A 6446-nucleotide genomic window follows, 5' to 3' on the forward strand; every position below is an offset into this window, starting at 1 on the left:
GAACAGTGTAAAATGAAAAAACATGAGGCAAGTTACAAAGTTGTGAGGAATCTCAAGTTCTCACAATTGCAGTTTCCCTCCAGGTGTTCAATGAAAAGAGATACTGTTGTGTTGCTGTTCAGTCTTTGTAGAAACAAACAAAATGAATCAATAGCCTGAACTATGGTTCTTTTCCTTTACCCAACGCTGTAATTCTAATTTTGAGGTTTATCTTAATAAAGATGACCACGAAGATTTATGTGCTTGTACAAGGATGTTTATCACAGCTCTATAGTAGCGAAAAATAGGAAAAAGTCACATTGGGGAATGGAGGATTAATTAAATAAATCATGTCACATTTATCAGACAGAATTTGTTCATTTGTTATTAAAATGAAGTACAACCACTGGAGCCCACACCATAAATCTGAGAAACAATTTAGATAACATCTTGCAAGTTGTTGCTTTTAAATTTATGATCAATAAACATCCATTGTGCACCTGTATGCTAGACATGTTCTAGGCACTGGGGACACATGTGAGTGTGGATCAGACAGACAAGGTCTTGCTCTATGGAGCTCATGTTTTAGAGAGAGAAAACAGAATTTAATTAACAAGTAAACATGCTAATATTGAACTTAGGTGCTATGTAGAACACAAAATGCTAATGAGATTGTGGGGCAGGAAAAACAGAAAATGAATCAGCTTGAATGGTCAGGAAAGGCCTCCTTGAGCAGGTGACATTTGAGTAAGACCTGAATAACAGGAGAAAGCTGGCCATGCAACCTGGGGGAGGAGTATTCCAGGCAGAGGGACCAGCAGAAGCAAAGTCTTAAGGCAGATAACAATACCTTCCTAGCACAGTCTGTGAGTTAGAGAAGTATAAGGACCACTTGGCTGAAGCAGAGGGAGCCAGAGGGTGTGTGGTGGTGAGATTGGAGAGGTCTGCATGGATCAGATAGGTTAGGGACCAGGTAGGTCAGTGGAGTCCTTGGGTGGTGCAAACAGTAAATGTACTTGGCTGCTACCAGAAAGATTGGAGGTTCGAATCCACCTTGAGATGCCTCAGAAGAAAGGCCTTGCAATCTGTTTCTAAAAATCAGCCATTGAAAACCCTATGGAGCACAGATCTACTCTGACACACATGGGGTCACAATGAGTCAGAATCAACTTGATGGCAAATGGAGGTCAGTGTAGGATTTTGGATTATTCCAAGGGTGATGGAAAGGCACTGGAAGATTTTAAGCAAGAAAGTACTGGGATTTGGCTTATAATTTAAAAGATCACTGGCCATGTAGCAATTGGGTTATTCAGGAACAATAGTGAAAACCCATCAGGAGGCTGCGGCAGTTCTTCAGATAGACTTTGCTGATGGACTGAATATTGGAGGGGAGGAAAGGGAGAAATTAAGAGTGACTTCTAGGTTTTTGGCTTGAGCCAACTGGGTCAGAGTAATATTGAAATGGGAAAAAAACTAGGGGAAGAACAGTTTGGGGCTTGTGCTGCTATAACAGAAATACCACAAGTGGGTGGCTTTAACAGAGAGAAATTAATTTTCTCAAAGTCCAGTAGATAGAAGTCCAAGTTCAGGGCATCAGCTCCAGGGGAAGGCTTTCTCTGTTGGCTCTGGGGGAAGGCCCTTGTCGTCAGTCTTTCCCTGGACTAGGAGCTTTTCTGCGCTCTGCTCCCAGCACTGCTTTCTTGGTAGTATGAGGTCCCCACTCTCTGCTTGCTTCCCTTTCCTTTTATTTCTTGTCAGATAAAAGGTGGTGTGGGCCACGCTCCAGGGAAACTCCCTTTACACTGGATCAGGAATGTGACCTTAGTAAGGTTGTTACAATTCCACGCTAATCCTCTTTAACATAAAATTACAATCACCAAATGAAGGACAACCACACAATACTGGGAATCATGGCCTAAGCAAGTTGACACATATTTTGGGGGGACACAGTTCAACTCATGACAGGGGTGGAATAAAGAACTCCAAGTGGCTACATTAAGTTTGAGAATGAATATAGGCTATGGAGGCAGACTACCAAGTTCCAGCCTTATTCTAGACTGCTATATGATTTTGGATAGATTACTTAAGCCTTTTGCCTCAGTTTCTTCCTCTGTAAAGTGGCTGTAATAATATACCCTAGCTTATGAGGTTGTTGTGAAGATTAAGTTAGTTATATATAAATAGAATAGTGCCTCCATTCTTATTCACTCAACAAGTAATTATTGAGCACTTCAATGCACTAAATTCAGAGGATATAGCAGAGAAGAAAGCAGGGAAAACCCCTGCTCTCATGGAGTTCATATCCTAGTTGAGGGAGGGGAGACACGATAAACAAATGCGCAGGTAAAATATTTAGTATGTCAGATGGGAATAAGTGCTATGGAGAAAATTTAAGCAAGGAAGTAAGGAGGTGAGTGGGTTGAAATTTAAAATAGGGTGGCCAGGAAAGTCCTTGTTAAGATATCAATAAGGAGTCCCTGAGTGGCGCACATGGTTAAGTGCTTGACTACTAGCAGAAAGGTTGGCGGTTCGAACCTGTGCAGAGGTGCCTCAGAAGACAGACCTGGTGAGCTGCTTCTGCAAGGTCACAGCCTTGAAAACCCTATGGAGCAGTTCTACTTTGCACACATGAGGTCACCTTGAGTTGGAACTGACTTGATAGCAACTAACAACAACAACAACAAAGATAAGGAATTTGAGAGAAGACTTCAAAGGAGGAAAGGGAGCCAGCCATGTGGCTATCTGGAGAAAAGCCTGTCAAGCAGGGGAAACAGCACGTCCAAAGGCCCTGAGGTGGAAGTTTCAAGGAACACCTGGAAGGTTCAAGGAACACCAAGAAGGGTGGAGCAGAATGACTGCAGAGGTGAGATCAGAGGAGCAGGGCCAACCCAACAGGGCTCAAGAGAGGTCTGTGGTTTTGATTCTGCCTGAGATAAGGAGCCACTGGGGGGTGTTTGAGTAGGTCGGTGACATGATCTGACCGACACTTAAAAACATCACTCTGGCTGCCAGGCTGAGAATAGACTGGGCAGGGGGAGGGAGAATGAAAAACCTTGTGCTTTATTCCAAGTAAGAGAGGAGGGTGGCTTAGACTAGGATGGGGCAGAACAAGCTAAGAGAATTTGACAAAAAAGAAATAATATGAGATTCTATAGAAGAATCCTGATCAAAAGAGGAGAAATGTAAAACAGAATTTCAAATTTTTCATGAAATCTAGATATTCTGGAACTATGGAGGCTGGATGAACCCCTGAAACTACTGCCCTGAGATAATCTTTAGATTTTAAACCAAAAATATCCGTTGAAGTCTTTTTAAAACCAACAATAATTTAGCTTAACTAGAAAAGAATGTGTTCCTTGAGCATTGTGCTCTTTTAAGATCTGTCTATATGGGATCAAGTTGACAATAACTTAAAAACTTAGATAGGAAACTTACGGGGCAGTGAGTTAATGTTAATGGGGGAGGAACACCTCGGATAAGGAGGGTGAGAATGGTTGCACAACTCAAAGAATGTAATCAATGTCACCTAATTGTACATGTAGAAATTGTTGAATTGGTGTATGTTCTGCTGTGTATATTCTCAACAACAACAAAAATAAATTACAAAAAAATTGAAAAAAGAAATATGAAGAATTAAACATATAGAATATTGAATGGTAATATGGTAATATTACCATTGGTAATATTGAATGGTAATATGTGCTACAGAGAAAAATAAAGCACAGAAGGGGCATAGGGGCTGTGGAGGGTATTGCAAGTTTAAACCCTGAGATGATGACACTGAAGCAAAGACTTAAAGGAGATGAAGGAACAAGCCATAGAGACATCGAGGGAAAGAGCTGAGGCCGAAGACACAGCCATGCTGAGGCCCGGAAGCAGGAGCACGCCTGGCACTGGCCAAGGAAACAAGGGGCCAGGGGCCTGGAATGGACTGAGCTTGGGGGAGAGATATAGGTGAGGTCAGAGGTAACAGGCATTGTGAGGACTTTGGCTCTGGGGGAAGCCAGTAGAAGGTTTGGGCAGGAGATTGACATGATCAGATTTATCTGATCACTCTGACTGCTGTGTGAAGAACAGACTATGAAAGGGCAAGGAGGGAACCAGGGAGAATGATGAGGAGGTAGTTGCAATAATCTAGGTGAGAAATGACAGCAGCTCTGGGTGGGAGGTCGAGGTAGAGGCAATGTAGGTAGATGGTCAGATGCTGGACACATACACATGGAAGATATAGCTACCAAGATTTGCTGGCAGATTGAATGTGAGATGTGAGAGAAAACAAGGAGGCAAGGATGACACAAAGATTTTGGGACCACACAAGAGACAGAAAGGGCCACATAAATCAGAGACTATATCAGCCTGAGATCAGAAGAACTAGATGGTGCCCGGCTACAACCGTGACAGGGAACACAACAGAGAACCCCTGAGGGAGCAGGAGAGCAGTGGGATGCAGACCTCAAATTCTCATAAAAAGACCAGACTTAATGGTCTGACTGAGACTAGAAGGACCTCAGAGGTCAGGGTCTACAGACCTTCTCTTAGCCCAAGACAGGAACCATTCCCAAAACGAACTCTTCAGACAGGGATTGGACTGGACTATAAGATAGAAAATGATGCTGGTGAGGAATGAGCTTCTTGGCTCAAGTAGACACATGTGGGCAGCACCTGTCTGGAGGGGAGATGAGAAGGCAGAGGGAGACAGAAGCTGACTGAATGGACATGGGGAATATAGGGTGGAGAGGAGGTGTGTGCTGTCTCATTAGGGGGAGAGCAACTAGGAGTACATAGCAAGGTGTATACAAATTTTCGTATGAGAGACTGACTTGTAAACTTTCACTTAAAGCACAATAAAAATAAAAAAACGTTTTGGGACCCCACAACTAGAAAGATGGAGTTGCTAGTTACTGAGATGGGAGAGGATATGCTGGAGGGAGGTCAGCAGCTGGATTTTGGACATGTTGCACTGGGGTTGGGGTGCCTATTAGATATTCAGTAGAGATGTTGAGAAGGCAGATATACAAGTTTGAAGTTCAAGGAAAAAGCAGGGCTAATGGCCTAAGCATTTAAATGCTTGGCTGCTAACAGAAAGGTTGGCAGTTGGAGTCCATCCAGAGGCATCTTGGGAGAAAGGCCTGGGAATCTACTTCTGAAAAATCAGCCATTGAAAACCCTGTGGAACACAGTTCTACTCTGAGACACATGGGGTCACCATGAGTCTGAATTGACTTGACAGCAACTGTGTTTTGTTTTGTTCTGTTTTGGAGATACAATTAATTTGGGGAGCCAGCGGTCCTTAAAACCCGGAGACTGGATGAGATAACCTAGGCAGAGTGAGGTTGGATAAGAGAGCGTGCCTGGGACGTAGCCACACGGCACTCTGAGGCTGAGCAAAGGAAGAGGTGCCAGCCAAGGAGAGTGAGAAGGGTGGGATCTGAGAAGAACCAGGGGAGAGGTGGCCTGGAAGCCAAGACTATTATCCAGTCATTAAAAATCATGTTTTCGAAGAATATTTAATGTTGTAGGAAAATGCTCCCCGTAGGTGAAGTGGGAGGAAAAGCAGCATAGGAAACACAATGTTAACAGTTATTTTCTCTAAATTGTGGTGGTGGAGAGCTATTTTTATTTTCTTCTTTGCAATTGTCTATATTTTCAACATTAAAGATGCTTTACTTTTATTTAAAATAAAGAAAACAAAAACTTAGACAAGAATATTTGAAAAGAAATAGTGGAAAGTGGCTTTTGCTATTCAGTGAGTGCTCCAGCTTATTTCTGCCTTGAACACATGCCTACAAAAGGGGATTTAGGTCCTTCTCTCCAATGCTGGAGGCCAGCGAAGTGGGGCATTCCTCCCCACCCCAGGGGGCTTCAAGAGGGCTTTGGTCAATAGCAGCGCCCCAGGGTGGGGGTGCTGGCCAGGTAAAAATTAAAGGCCCCTGGGGTGTGGGGTTCCTGTGGCAGATGACAGCACTGAGAAGTTATTGATCCATCAAGGAAGTTGCCCTTTAAAACTGACTACTAACCATAGTAACAGGAAACCCTGGTGGTGTAGTGGTTAAAAGCTACAGCTGCTACCTAAAGGGTCGGTGTTTGAATCCAGTAGGTACACCTGGAAAACTCTATGGGGCAGTTCTACTGTGTCTATAGGGTCGCTACGAGTCAGAATTGACTCAATGGCAATGGGTTTCGTGTTTTTTTTTTTTTTTTAAATTATAGTAATAATAAAATGTATTAATAACTTAAGATTATTTAATAAATTTTTAGATTAAAAGAATTGGAGGCTGTGCTGGTGCTGAAGCTGGCCCTATCTCAGGACCTGCTGAGCCAGCACCATCTGAACCTGCTATCGATGCCAGGGGTGCCATGAATGCCATGCCCATCCTGTGGGCCCACACTCCTTGGCCTGGCATGGACTGACAAATGGACAGAAGAGCAGCTTCACTAAAAAACAGTTTATTCACATCTGTGCCACC

The sequence above is a fragment of the Elephas maximus genome, chromosome 10, assembly GCF_024166365.1.
Source record: "Elephas maximus indicus isolate mEleMax1 chromosome 10, mEleMax1 primary haplotype, whole genome shotgun sequence".
Lineage (NCBI taxonomy): Eukaryota > Metazoa > Chordata > Mammalia > Proboscidea > Elephantidae > Elephas > Elephas maximus.